We start from the raw sequence: 16,110 nt of genomic DNA, 5'->3' as shown, positions 1-16,110 counted from the left end.
TGAGGTCTCTTCCAACCTAGAAATTCTGTGATTCTGTGATTCTGTGTCAGTAAGATACTGATCTCAGAAAGAAAAACAAATTTCATAAATAAATCCTTCCTCTGTTTCTACATGCACAATATCACATTTACTGGCAATGATGGGAAAGGGACAAATAAATATGTTGCAAATTTTCTTCAGTAGCTTAAGGTTATGTAAGAAAGAACTCTCTCAAACTGTAGAGCACCTTGAGATTATATTTTTAAAATAAAACACATACACAGTGGAGAGACAAATGATCACGTATTATTTAATTCTTCATGCAAATATTGAAGATTTTTGACATTATATTTGTGGGAGAAGAATGCAGTACTTACAGTGATTTCACCAGGAACAGTCACTATCAGGAAAGAGGTGAGCCAAGACTTTAATAGGGAAACAAAACTTCTGTCTTCAGTGTTCAAGACTAAATACATCAGCATTAAAAAAAAAAAAAAAAAAAAAAAAAAAAAAAAAAAAAGAGTGTTCTTCCTATATCAGCCAACTCTTACATATGAGAGTTCTGGAGGTTATATTATTCATTTTTGCATGACCTATACTAGTATACATACAAACATGCACATCATGGCTGTGAGCAAAGGACTTGCAAAAGAGAATACATGAAAACTTGAAACTTTGATTAAAGTTATTTGGATGTATATTTGAGATTTATATCAGCCTTTCTGGCATCTGAAAACAAAGGCAATTTGAAGATTTTGGTCATAATAAGTGGTGTACTATCAATGCAAATATTGTTTTCCAGACAAAACGGAATTTCAGTATTCAGGACTCTAAAATCAAATCCTGTCTTTGACATATTAGAAAAAAATACAAATTCTATAACGCATAATATTATTTTTCTAATGTATCACTGGTCCATAATGAGAAACAATCTATTATATAGATTTTGCATTAAATCTTTTTGTCAAAAACTACATAACACATCAAAAGTTAATAGCACTGGGGAGTTCGGTGATTAATATGAAAACAAAAGGTATATTACAAATTTTCTTTTGTTCTTCATTCACAATGATGAAACTGCTACAATTTAACCTTTAAGGGTTAAAGAGTTTAATCAATGTCAATGTCTGATCTTCTGAAGGCGATAAAGAACAGTCTGTCTAGCGATACCCAACAGAACATCACTTTGTCAAGCCACAAAGCGCCCAAAAGCTTGTCAAGTAAGTTACCAGAAACCTCTTTGTGGTTAGAACTCAGCTCCTTCCTGCTTGACCTATTATTTGATATTTGACCACTTGGTTGCAAGACACTTGCTCTTTCCAGCTGAAATGTCACTGGGGCATCTTGTCAGCTCCCCGACATCTCGGCCTGACATACAATTTTACTTTTGTGTGCTACAAGGCAGAAAATGCAGGGCAATGGCCTTGCTTTAAATTCTGTCAGCATCAAAGATGGGCGTCACTCTTGGGTCCTACCAACAACAACAAAAAAGGAGTCTATTTGAAGGTCAAAACAGCCATTACTTTAAAGTCTTTCAGCTTAAACTAAATATATTACCTGCAACACTGGTTTGGGAACTGTCCTTATAAAGTACATAAACATATCATCAGAAATCCTCCCTTCACAATTGTTCTTCTTTCTTATGAAATGCAGACTTGATAAAAGGGTGAGTTTTCAACGCCTGCAGGGACCAGATTCAGCAGTTAACTTAACTTGTTCAAATAGGCAAGTGGTATCATGTAGCTTTACAAGGAGCAACCTGACCTTCTCACATTGACCAGCAGTGACATTATTGTGCAGGAAGAGAAGCAGTCACATCATTTCTGTTTTGCACAACCTGCTTAAAGTTTGCAACTAAATGCTTGTCTTCAGTTGAGCTGACAAGAGAAAAGAGGGGGCTCAGTGAACCATGGCAGGGCTGCCATGAAATGACAGGAATCATTGGCATACATTTCAAATAGCTCTCTCAATCCTATTAAAGTATTGCAGTCCTGCTTTAAAATAGACAAGTATGAAACAACTTTGATAGATAGAGACTAAAATGGCTTATTGATTTTTTTTTTTTTAAGACTGAGGAAAATTACCCAAAATGTGTCATTCTTTAACATTTAAAAATATATTACATAAGAAATGAGCAACTGCAATAAATAAAAGTTAAAAAAATAACTGTTACCGTATGCAAAGAACAGGAAGCATAGAAATGTGAACATATGAATGCACATTTTCATAAAAACGTAAAATTAATGTCAAAAAATACAAACGCTGAACTACAATTCAAAGGTAGCAACAAAATTGCACTTTAATTGCATCATTTTACATTAATGCAATTTTTTCCTTCTAAAAGATTATTGATACAAAGAACCTGAAAATCCATTTTCCATTGTTCTTTTGGGACTGGATGTGACATTCAGGCTGAAGGAATAGACTGAAGACTGAGAATTGGCTCTATTGTGCATAAAACTGTTGTAGGATGTGTCAGGTTCAGCTTGCAATGCCAAAAAATCTGGGATTCAGCTCTGGTCAGGCTGAATTGCTAGCTTGAAGACATTGTGATGTTTGAACTCCCTCTTGATTCCTGGAGTAAAATAAAATAATAATAATAATAATAAGCAAATCCAAAAAGAATCTACATGGAATGTTAAACAATCAAGAAAAATAATTTCATTATACCTTTCACAAATTTATATATATGAAGTATCTGCAAGTGTTTGTTTATTGTTTCAACCATTTCTGTAAAATATAAAATACCTGCATATATATATTAATCTTTAATAAGCAGGAGCAAAGGATATTACTTACAGTATTCTGCACTACTAAATCTTATGAAATTACAGCCTACATTATTTAAAGCACTAAAAATATGTACAGGCAGCCTTTATCCCTCCTCATTATCATTTTTTGGTGAGTTTTTTTAATCAAGTAAACAAACTTCATCCACAGTCTCCCTGTCACTGTTATTAGGAAAAATATGCTGTGCTATCAATGAAAGGTAATAAATTACTTTTAAATATATTTTATCATAATTTGAAATCAAATACTCTTTGAATGTTAGCCTGTTAGAAGATGGTAGAGAATATACACTGAATGTACATTGCTGGGGGAACACAATTCATTTTTCAGTAAGTCTCGACATTCAGTTGAACAGTTACAAAGGTTAGACCAGTTAAAATTCAACATTAAATAACTCACAGAACCAAAACGTTGTGCATTCTACTTTGAAAGATTATGAATAATACCAGTATATCAACATTAATAGTTTTTTTAGTGCTAAAGAGAGACATTGTGTATTCCTTTAAATATTCATAATAAAAATATTTTTTTAAAAAATTAACAATATGATGTCATATTGCTCTTCTACCCTTTACCAAGGTATTTTAACCAAGGTACTATATAGCTGCAGAAATAACAATCAATCAGGCCATAAAGTATGTGAAAAACTCACATACATGCAAAGTATAACTATGTAAAAAACAAAAGGTAAGATAGTGAAAGACTGCTCCTCTATATTTTAGTTTTTAGACACCCAACCTCGGCATTTGAGGGACACTGTACATGTGTATGTACACACATGTGCATGCATGCACACACACAAATATACACAGAAGCAGAAATGCATGTATATGCAGGCACACAGCTTCCAATATACTGACTCGCAGATACACAGAGAGAGGCAGCGGTGAGTGTGTATATTCATATTTCAAAAAATCCAGACTCAGTCATAGGTATAAAGACACATTCATGAAAGATTCCCCTTTGCTCTGTTACTATTGCCAAAGAAAAATCAATGGTTGCCTCTAACACCTACTTCAACAGTTCCCTTTGATATGAACTCTTTTGATTTCCTGGTTCACCACAAGCCATGTTGCAGCTACTGTAAACAGCCGGATTATGCTACACATTCATTACGAATCCATATGGTAGCAAATTTAGATGACTACTTCAAGAACATAGTTAAAATGAGGTAGTGCCTCCAGTTTTTCTGAACTATGCTGGTTACAGGGATGAGATAACCAGCAGAAATGTCAGGTACTGATCTGTAACACTCTACCTTTTCAGTCCTACTGTGCTCAACACTATGCAGAATGGGAACCATTAAAGAGCAAAAGCACAAACAAGCTTCACTGTATTTGTATCAGCATATCTGAAATAAGATCTCAGTGAAAGCATCCACCTATTACACCGATTAACAGTTTGTTATTTATACACTTTAATTAATTGGCCTAAATTCTCTCTAAAGAAAGAGACATTCATAAGAAAATACTAAGAAAATATTGAAATGTAAAAATAATAATAATAATAATAATTAAAAAATAAATAAAAACATTTAAAAAAACTGTGATGTACTAGGAACAATTCTGTGTGTAAATGAATGAAATCACTAAGATATAACCTACTAACAGGTTTCACTCTGGATAACAAATACTGAAGACAAATGTAAACATGATGGTTTGTACTGCTTTCAACATCTCAGTTAATCGGCTTATGAGAATGATTAAACAGCACGTGCTACAATTACTATCTCATAATACTTTTTTTCAGATATAGTGAGGTCTGGGGCTTTTTTTGAGGAATATGGCATCAAAATCCCAGTAAGGAGACAAGGAATCAGATTTCCTTTGAGAGTTGCAAAAAAAAAAAAAAAAAAAAAAAAAAAAAAGTATGAAACTTAATGATTGGCAGCAAGTCAATAGACTATGTTACAATAAAAGCTTCACTGTTGGGGGAAAAAAGCTCTGCTTTAGTCATCCAGATCCTGTGCTGTACCTCTTACGCAGAACAGAATACCGTTCATTAAGTAGAATGGAAATCGGATTTAATAATGATGTGATTGATGTAAAAAAAATCTTGGCTGTTACTCTTAAGAACTGTTTTGATCCAATATCATTATATACACTCATGATGAATAAGAAAACAATATTCTTTCTATAGGTTACTAGAAAAAAAACACTCAGAACTGTTACAATACGCATTGTTTGAACACATACCTGTACAAAGAAATTTTAAAGGCAGTGATAATTTTTCCAACACAGCTCTTTCAACATTACTGTATTTAGACATCTTTTTAAAATATGTATTAAACTGACAAACTCAAACGATATACAAGAGTTGTGATAATAATCCATCATATAAATATGCATTTAGATAATTTTTAAAAGAGGAATTATTTATCTTTAATAAAGTGTCTGTTTAGGTAAATCTCTAGCATAGCACTTTTATTTACCTGATTTAGATGATTCCATCTAGACTGTTACACTTCATCAGCTACATAAATATTTAGGACACAATAGGTCTAGCAAAAATATGCTTTCAAAATGTTTATGGAATACAGTAATTGGCCATGTCCTGTGGTCCTTTTTCAAAGTTTGATAGCCTAACTTTATACAATTTGTATTCATAAAGGAAGAAAAAAAAAAAAAAGATAAAGAAAGATTAGTCTATATTATGAAATAAGTGCTTTCTGAACTACAGCTAGCTTGAGCGATATTTTACTGTTAGACGTGGAAAAAAGATTTCTAAAGCAACTATTCCCTACTGGTTCTCTTTTGTGGCTAACCTCTGATCACATTTAGGATCTAGTTTACAGGATGTCTCATGATATATGCACTGTTTTACCAAAGTTAAAACTGACATCTACAGGGTTGCTTTATTATGTATGATATTGAGAGTGATTATTACAATACCACCATGTATGATATTCTTACGTATGTTTTTATTGTGATGTCAGCCTACTCAAAAGCATCATGTTGTGATCAAAGACATCCTATTTTGCTTTTATATATCAATACTTGTGAAGTAATGTGCACAGTCAGACACTTGGAATTAGAAAACTGTGCATCCATTTTGGCAGTGGTGCAAACAGATCACTACATGTAGAAACACACTGTTGGAAGAATATTGTTTATCTTCAATTGTAGCAGTAAAATCTATAACCAGAGTGGAAGCCACAAATCAGTCAGAACGGTTTCAGCCTGCAAAGTCAACGCAAGGATTATTTTACTGGACCACAATTTTCACTATAATACCACAACTTTTCAATTGCCTTCTATTATTGGTATGTTACAATAATTCCTCCCAGTTTGGGGATTTCCCACCACTAATTTTAGTAACTTTAAACTGCTTTCAAATACTCAGTTTCAAAACACTGTAGCACAAATTTCCCTTCCGCTTTTTTATGACATAAATTATATTATAAATAAAAAATCAGAATAATAAAAAATTGTAAGTTTTTTTTTGTGAGTTAAAACTTGTGGATTGTGAAAAACAAGCGTGCATATATCTCTTTGACTTAGGTAAAGAAATAATGAAGCCACTTAGAACAGAAAATTACCAAGAAAGGTATTAAATGAAAGGGCAGAAAGAATAATACTGAAGTTGCGACATAAAACAAAGACTCAGTTATAGATGTTCCCTGTGTGATGATGCAGATGCAGTAGTAAGCTCAATGTTATATCACTTGGCAAATTAAAGGTGACTGTTGAATTATAAGACCGAAGTGTTATCTATTGGAAATCACCAGACTACAGGATACCTAGGTGTGTGAGGATGCCTGACAACAAACAGAAGTGTAGAAGGAGGAGCAAGCTGTAGTTTTTTCTGAATTCCAGCAACCTCTAAAATCTCTGAAGAAGCTGCAGCACAGCCATCCAAGAGCAGAAAGAAATGCAAGAGGTAAGCACAGAGCAGAGAGCAATAGAGAAATAGGAAACAGTCAATATACATTTCCACAATTGATTCCTGGTACTGATTTCTTCTCATCTCTTCCCCTTATCCTGAATCTAGAACATACATATTCACATTAATACCAGTAGAAAGCTCATCAAATGGCTAATAATACTTTTTCCAGCTTCTTTCATCTATACCGGCATTGTATATTGTATCATTTCACTATAGCAATAGGAATTCCAGTAAGTGTTAAAGAAACAAGAACCATCTTTGATACCATTTTTCAGCACTTATGTGGAAAACCTATTTCCCTGTAAAAAGATATAAATTTTCAAATAATTTACAACCTCCTTCTCAGACTGCTATTCCCAAAACTGGCAATAGTTGGCTTTTGCCACATAATGCCAATGGACTTCAGCATGGTGCTCATTTGTTTGCTGTTAAAAGTAGCTCAAACAGTCATTTCTCACTCTCAGTGCAATAAATAAAACATCAGACTGATGAAAATGCTAAAAACTGCTACTTAAAATGGAAAGTGTTACTAGTGGTGTCAGTTTAATACAGCGCTAGTTAACAAATTTCTTCAAAGGAGGAATGTATGCTGGCCAAAACCAGAAAGTTTGCTTCCCATGTCAATGATTTTGCAGTTCTGTATTCTGAGGCAGTAAGACTAAATTTGTGCCCTGATATAAAGTAGGAAAAATGTAACATTCAGTATAAATTTTAATTGTCGACACTCCTGCCTGGATTCTGGAAACAATTTACTATCAGAGAATAATTCAGTGGACTGCCAACTCATTACACATTAAGTCAGCAAGTTAAACACACAACACACTTTCTTCCTTGGGTTCTGCTAGCCAATGGCATTTTTCATTTTCAAAGAATTCCCTCTTAACTTTCCAGAAGTTATTGAAAAAATACATGATTCTGAAATATCTGGAAATATTTTTTTTTTCTGCTATTATAATGCTTTAGCATTTAATGCATTCAGTAAAATCACACTCTAGAGGCTCAGTTAAGAGCAATTAAAGAAAGATTTCATAACACTTTATTTTTTTTTTCTGAAATAAATCCTGTTTTATTCAAACATACTTAAACGTGGTATGTTTGAAGAAATGCATGGGATTAGATGGCTTACCACATCAGACCACCATATCTTCAATGTTTTGATGGCTTAAAGATAAGGAATTTGATTTTTCATAGCTAATTGTGATGATTTCTAAACATTTTATCCAAAAATTTGCCATTCAGCATATATAGTAATTCTGTCTTTCAGAATTTACTCTCTATTCAGTGGAATACACATGGATGTCTCTCATTTTCAGGTCAAGTTGTCTGCACTACACTGTAATAATACCAAAACACTACACAAACTATGTAGTGTACTATTTTCATGGTGAAATGCTCAGTCTTCATTGGCTTCAATTGAAGTTTCCAAGTTCTTTAAGTACAGGAACTTGACCTTATGAGCCAGACTTCTTACCCAACATTGCCTACAACTGTCCTTCCACTTTCTCAAGAATAGAAACAACTTCCGTTTACTTTTAATCTTAATATCCAATCTGGATGGCTATTGGTTAATTTTGTCCTGTGCAACCAACATTGAAAGGTACACTGTACTCTTACTAAACGGTTGTAAAAACTCTCCATGTTTTGCATCAGGGTATTGCAAGGTTGTTTTTGCCTTTAACTGATGCTCCTGTTGCTTCCAAGTAAGCCTCTCTGCTGTGTGAATTTTCCTGCAGTTTTTATTGCCTCTAATCAGTATTTCTTTCTGATGGTTACCTTCACAGCTCTTTGCTTCTTTCCAACAAGAAGAGAAGAAGATAACTACAGCTGGAGACTAACACACTCGTGACACCATGCTGAGGCACAAGTGGCTCATGAAATAGTTCTCACTGCTCACTGCTTAGCCTTTTCTTCTGTCAGTGCTGGAGGGAAAACAGTCCCTATCCAACAATTTAAAGTGTCAAGCTTCATATTATCTTGAGAAATGTATTCAGTCATCATCTAAACTCCTAGGCAGTGTGACTGTCTGACGTAAGCCTTCAAAGTTTCTTCTGAGTTGCATGCATACTGCCACTCTAGCAGAAAAAGGAAAAAAGGTGTATTTACATTCATTTTGCCAAACATTAGCATCTTCTGTCCAATCATTTGAATGCAGAAGTGTTAGGAGAAAACAGCTTAGAGAACAAGGGTTGACACATACAGTGTGAAATCTTAAGGTGCTTGAATGCAATGAGGGAGAAAGTGAGACAGAACCGCATTTCATCTTCCTAACTGTGCTATAGTCCACATGAACTTTGTGACAGGTCTCTGTCTCTCAGCCACACTTGACTAGCTTCTGCTGACATTCAGCTGTCAGACAGCAACCCTTTACCATGCCCCTAACATGCTCTACAGCTTCACCCAATTAACTCGCTTTCACTTGACATTGCAGCAAAAAGCTTCATAATAGGTGGTCAAGGTGCATGGTGTCTGCTTGCCCTCTAACTGCTCACGCACAGCAAAATGCTTAGCTACCTTCCTTTTTGTCTGTTTGTTCAGAAATGGTGTGACTACAATTTAGGAATTCCATTACTAAAAAGGACAAGGAAAGCTAAGCTTTGCCAGTGGTGCATTAATCTATCTTTTACTAGAGACTAATTTTAATGCAGAATCCTAGAGCTAACCAACATAAACATTTTGGAAAAAAATAAATAAATAAATAAATAAATAAATAAATAAATAGAGAGACAATTACACTGATTCAGTAAAATAATTCACTCACTTTATAATTAATAAAGATATAGTATCAGCAATACAGGTAAAAGTTGAAAATATGGAAAATGTAATTATTTCTGATAGCAACGTTTAACAACATAAGGGAGAAAGGTCTACAAACAATTAAAGTATCTTTAAAATTCAGCTTTCTTGCAGTAACAATATTGAGAAGATTATTTTTGGCTGTGTGTTCCTACCAAACATGCAATGTTTTAAGGAATAATGATCAGAACTATGCATCTATGTAGCTAACAAAACAAATGAACTATTAAAAATGGAAAATAACATTTTAGCATTCTACTGATAGCTTATTTGAAAATGAGAATAAACATGGAACTTACTGTTACTTTGCAGCCAGATGTCTTGAAAATATTCATTTGCTTACTACTTCTCACAAATGTATTTGAATTGAATATGTGGGCTAAGTCATAAAGTGCCTTCAAAGAGCCAATACTCAGTAAGTACTGACGATGTTCAAGTGCCCTTTGATGAAGAGGCTTCTTAACCAAAGCTGTAACAGACTGTATGAGTACAGATGTCTGGGCAGTGGAACTAAGAGAACAGCTGCTGTGAGTGCCTTATGGATTTCAACTATTAGAACTTCAGCAAGGCATGACCCAAAAGGACAAGACCCACAGAGTCTTTTCGGATTCTGTTGTTTGCTTAACTACAAAAAGTTTGGATAGATTATGTTACCTATTTGCTTTACCGGCATATCTACAGGGACTGGTCACCCAGAAGTTCTCTCTAAAAAGCAGGGAAAGAGCATTTTTCCTGTAAGAAACTTGCTTTTTTATAAAGAGAAGCCAATGCCCAGCTTGTAGAAATCAGAAACTCAAGAGAAGCCATAAGTGTGAAGGAAAGAAACAAAAAATAAAATATATTGATTCAGGTGTAAATCAGACACTTCTCACAACAAGAATTTACAGAAAGGACTCAGAACCAACTTATCTTTATTAAAGGTGGTGAAAAAAAAAAGCAAGTTATAAGGACCTGGAAGTTGCACACCTCTGGCAGAGGTTGCTGATGCTAAAATGGGTAGTTTTCAGCAATGAAAAAAAAATGTGATGAACATCTCACTGAAATTTCAAGTAGGAAAATAGTATTTTTCAGACTTGAGGTAACTAAGCATTTTAGTGGAGAAAATAACTGCAGATCACGTAGTGAGGAGGGAGATGCTGATCTTGTGAATTGACAGCCTCCCATAACAATCAGCAGATTGAAGGTAGCTCTTAGGAGACAACAGAACTAGAAAGATAAACTGGATACAGGCATAATAAATGCAACCTATCTGCACCTATTTGAAAGACAGACTTTTTGTCTGTTGTTGTTGTAGGGTTTTCTTTGTTTGTTTATTTTTAACAAACACATGAAAAAACAACAACAACAACAACAGATTACTCAGAGTAATGCTGAGTAAGAACGTGAGCATTTGCATGAGGCTGTAGGCCTGTACCTCAGCTCATCTAAATAACTGTATTAAACTGAAAGGCCTCTTAAAAAATCCTCTAACTACAAAGCAAAAAATGACGGAATTACTCTATGCTTAGAAGTGAACTGTTACTGCAGTCAGCTTTATGTTCTCAACAGGAATGCTTATTATTAAAACCATCAATGTATTAGGAGGACAAAGGGTTCCACCCTCTTAGCACTGGCCAACACAGCATGCATTTTATTGGTCACCCAGTACAGTTGTGTAGACTGCCACCTTCCTGTCAAAATCCTCGTTAGGGTTTGATCTCCTACCCCTTGAAACAACTCAGAGAAAGATACACCAGGAAGAGATACCTTTGGATCCCTATAGGTTTGCGACATTATTCAAGCTTTTGTTTGCTTATCCAAACCAAGCCAATTTTAATGTTCATTCATACCCAGTAAAACTTGATTCAAGTAACTTCAGGAGGGAATTACACCTTCTCCCACAAATTGCATATAATATCTCATGCAGTTTATATTCAATAGAGTTCTAAAGGGCAATTTTATAACAGTAATGGTTGGGGAATGCAGTTGGCTTTCCTGCAGTGTTGCTTATAAAATATCAGTTGATATCTGAATGGCCTGAAAAATATATATATATATATTTTAAGCTCAATTTCAGTTGACAGCTAACATGTAGGTCTTTTGTAAATGCAAGATCCAAATTACACTAACTGGGCAAGGAATCAAGCTTATCAGTTATAAACAATTTGAGTGTGGGTGAGCTAGGGTTACTGTCTCTATTGGTTTTGGCCCAATTTATATATACAGTTATATTTCAGACTTAGATTAAATAAAAATCTAATAATTACTTCAACAGAACTTTTTATACGTACTAAATTCAAGAGCACAATCAGCCTCTAAGAACTGCTTTTAGTTCACGTACTAGATCATCACTTTCTGGGAGGCTGAACATGTAGTGTGAGTGAGGCAAATGGAACTTGTATTTCCTGCATACCGACCATATTTTATGCGAATCACCATTAAAAAATTGCTAATGGAATTTCATCCTTTGGTATACATATGCCAAATGTATGTTCTGAAAGCAAAGAAGAGCTGGGGCAAAAAAAAAAAAAAAAAAAAAAAAAAGATACACACATACAACACTGCAAACTTTCATCAGCCACACAGGTTTTTTATCAAAATTTCATGAGGAACATAGAAGGAGACTTGGAGAGAGGTTCCTTAAGCTTTTTGGTTTGTTTAGCAATAAAACTGTGACATAACATTAAAAATCATTTTACATAGGGATATCTCAGTAATTTGGTGGTCCTTTTATGCTTCAGAGTCATATCTTAAAATTCTTTTATTCAGAACTCCTGATTAGATTATCTTTTCTAAAAATTCTTTTATTTAAAGCACAATAAACCTCAGTAAGTCATTAAATTCAACTAGAGATTCCTAAAGCAATGAGATATTTAGACATAATCAAATTAAAATGAAACTGGATGACTGGTAGTGTCAAAAAGCTTTGCAAAGTCCTGTTTAAGTTGCAGGATATGCTCAGGCTCCCAGAGGAGTGTAGTGCATTTACAAGACCCTGTGAAAGAAACCTTGGTGTCACAAAGAGCCTGAAAGACTATCAGAGATCCTGATCATAGGCCTGATCATAGATCCTGATATGAGCCAATCATTCTGTGATCAAATGAGACACTCACTGGTACTGAACAAAACCTGAAAAATCAGTGAACTATTCCATGACTGTGGTTCTGGACTTTCTTTGTCAAACTGCCTGTAATGCCTAGATAGAACAAATGGTTTCCCAAAATATTGGTGAACATACAAATTTAACAGAAGCAAGTATTGCAATATCAGCTTTATGGTGACATTTCCTGACTAAACCAAGGATCTACAGGTCAATTTCAGTTCAGGCACAGATTCAGAAGTGTGGCATCTAAAAGTAAGGTGTCTTTAAAGGTTCCAGGGATCCCTCTCCAAAAAAAAAAAGATATAAGAACTGAAACAATTACAGCATCTGAAAATGATGAAATGGAATGATTACATTATCACTGTATTACTTTGCTTTCTTAATATCAAAAATAACATGGAAACTGCTGGTTGTTTACCACAGTATTCTTACCTATTTTTTTGTAAATTTCCCTATCCAAAAGGTAGCATTTCTGCAACAAGTCAACAGTAAACAAAATGCTCGCAAAACAGGAAGGATATGGCTTAAGAAGTACACTTTGGTTCTAAATGTCTTTTATTGTACTGTATCATTATAGAAACTAAAGAAAACAAAGGTTATTTGAAAAATAATTATTTTTATCCTGGTATCATCCTCATAGCTGAAGATGAATAAAATAATTATTTTTATCATGATATCATACTCGTAGCCGACGTGGAGGTTCTTTACCCTGCTGGGTACTTCTTTCATATTTTAAAAATTTCTTCAAGTACTAGTTTATTCAACAGGCCAAATTGCTTCAGGGAACCCAGTCTCTGGAGAAAATAGGTCCTCACTAAGATTAACTGGAAAAACTGTGCCTTCACTACGTAATGTAGGTTTTCACAGACTTCCATGAAAGGCTGTTATACGTAATTTAAAAACAACAACAATAAATAAATAAATATATGCTGGGTGAATATTAAGTAGTGTGACTTAAATATGTAAAGCCCGTTAAAAATAAACATTAAGATGTAACTTGCTGACTGTATGCCCTTAAATCATGTCAACATTATAGGAATAGAATTGTGAGTTAGGAACAGTGTTATGCTTCATGCCCTAACTTTGATTTTCCTGTCTTTTTATCTGTGTAAGTCATACACTCTAATATATTTTAAAGTTTTGATTTTGATTTTTTTTTTTTCATTTCTTGCATTAACTTTTATCCTTAGTTACAAGTACAAAATGCATTCAGGCAATGGAAGTAGGTAAACAGATGTATTTCTACAAAAACATGTTACTCTACAGCAAAAATGTCACAGAAGGCTTGTTCTTTTTTTTCCCAAAAGGATGCAAGCATACACAATTACAGAGAAGGCAAGAGAAAAGAGTATGAGCAAAACAGCAGAGAGTCATTTGATTTTACAAATTCCAGAAAGACACAAAGTAAAGGAGGCTGCTGTGGTTTACAGCTACCCTTCTTTATCACTCTCATTATCTCTCTTTGGCCTGCAGAGGATCCTCACCTCCTCTTCTTGGTCTCTGACAGCTGAGAAATCTGCTGTGGGACCAAGGGTGGAGATGATACCCAGCCCTGTGCTCCCATGACCTTCCTTCCAAGCCAATGCACCAGGAGCTGAGATTAGGAGCAGAAAGAGCCATTAGAGATGGTTGTCTCCTTTGAATGAAGGTTTACCAGCCAGGTGACACTGAATTCTCTAGGGTTGTGCATTGTCTCCCTGCCACCCAGAGGGGAATACAAACACGTAAATATGAGATTTTCCTTTACAAACACCTAAAAATCCATCTTTTGAGGAGAATATATACTTACACTGTTTGTTTTTTATGGTTAGATTCTCCAGACTAATCCAGTTAAATGCCAACACAAACTACTTTTTTTTTTTTTTTTTTTTTTTTTTTTTTTCTTTTTTTTCGTAATGAGTGAATGTAGCATTATACCTGCTACATTGGGGGCACACTGCACATATATGCATTTCTGAGACTGGCAGAGAAAGAGGCTGACTCTTGGAAACACTAGGTCTTATTCTCTTGTCCTTTTTCCCAGTGCACTGGACAGTGAGGAAGTGTTAAAAAATAACAAAGAATAACAAAAAAAAACACACACAAAAAAAAAAAAAAAAAAAAAAAAAAACACTTTGAAAGACAACAAAAATCCTTCCATCTACTATACCAAGCAATTTAATCCCAACTCACAGGTATCATCTACACATTCATCAAAGCTAATGAATGAAGATCAGCACTGAATTTTCTTCTTATAAACAGTGCTTTAAATACTTAGCTTGAAATACACAGAAATGCAAAATCAAACAGATGTCAGAACAAGAAAATAATTATTCACAACAGTATACCTTATGTGATCTAAATTTAAAATGATAAGAAAATATTAGGTAGATCACAACCTGGATTCCATGGATTCGCACACCATTTAAGTATCTGAGCTAGACTCATTCAGGCACAGCTATGCTTTAATCCCTTCCAAATATTTCTCAGTGAATTCACAGTCACAGAACAGACACACATTCCCTTTATGTTTAACCCACAGTTTAACGGGGAATAATAGAAGCTTCCCAGATCCCTTTCTTGAAATAACTTCTTCAAAAGGGAGGAGGAAGCACCTTCTGGCCTGAGTAAAAGTCCTTGAGTCTGGAAAGAAGTGAATTTGTCTGTCTTTGTAGAGAATATTCCTTTTCTTCTACAAAGCCAGTAAAATTTTGTCCTTGGCTCTGTTCTTTTGTAAAAACTTTTTCTCGGGGTTAAATGTCCTGGTCTATAATATCCAGTTCTGAAAATAACAGCCTGTCTAGCACTCCCAATACTTTTATTTCTGCTACAGAATTAGCAGATTGTGTAATCATATAGAAAAGTTTCTCTTATTTTGATATGCTGAAAATTTCATTTCACAAGGTGTGGGAGGAAGGCAAAAGAAACAAAGGCATGTAGCAAACACAAAGCAAACATATGCAGCTGGTAAATAAAACTCACTGTATATTACTGAAGAAACACATTTTGAAAGACCACATAGATGTCTGACACACAGTTGTCTCCTGATGCAAAGTTGCCCTCACAGCCACTGGGGCCTTTCAGAAACATTCAGTTTCTCAAAACCCCACATACCATTTTGCAAATAAAACAAAAGACTTCTATCTTTCTCCTTCAAACCCTGAACAAAATGAAACATAGGCATTCACTTTTCTGTTATTCTGGTGCAAGCAGTGAATGAAAGCATGATGTTCTCCTACAAGGCAAACTTGAATTTATGCTTTAGACTTGTCTCCTTGTCCAAATCATTAGTCTCTCCAAACTAATTTCCAATTAGTTACTGTAGAAGGTACAATTGTTGCATTGGCCTGAGCACTTAGGGTAAGAGGTGAATACAGCAATAGCTTCCAAGTGTCTCGTTTTCAGTCCTGGGAACTGCAGACCCTTGCTTGTGAGCTAGTAGTTCCAGTACCTCAGTAGAAACACATTTCTAATGCCATAGAAATGCAAACCATGAACAAAAAAAAGGAAAGGAGATTAGCTTCCTGAAAACAGGACCCTCCTTTTCTGCTACTCAGCCAATGACTTGAAAGATTTGTTTTGTGCTTACCGTAGGAATAAAC

General features: G+C 34.6%; 1 protein-coding gene across 3 annotated transcripts in view; it reads right to left on the bottom strand.

Annotated features, from left to right (window-relative positions):
* Positions 1–2,247: 2,247 nt before the first annotated feature.
* The window catches only part of CCDC171 (coiled-coil domain containing 171), a 167,732-nt gene continuing 153,869 nt past the window's right edge, over positions 2,248–16,110 (bottom strand). For all 3 annotated transcript variants that reach the window (XM_035310888.1, XM_035310892.1, XM_035310894.1), the window contains one exon: positions 2,248–2,554. The gene's annotated coding sequence lies outside the window, so the exon portion shown is untranslated. The remainder of the gene's footprint in view (positions 2,555–16,110) is intronic.

Source organism: Oxyura jamaicensis, chromosome Z (genome assembly GCF_011077185.1).
Source record: "Oxyura jamaicensis isolate SHBP4307 breed ruddy duck chromosome Z, BPBGC_Ojam_1.0, whole genome shotgun sequence".
NCBI classification, from domain to species: domain Eukaryota; kingdom Metazoa; phylum Chordata; class Aves; order Anseriformes; family Anatidae; genus Oxyura; species Oxyura jamaicensis.
The sequence above is the reverse complement of the archived record's forward strand: the minus strand, read 5'-3'. Positions and strand labels throughout refer to the sequence as shown.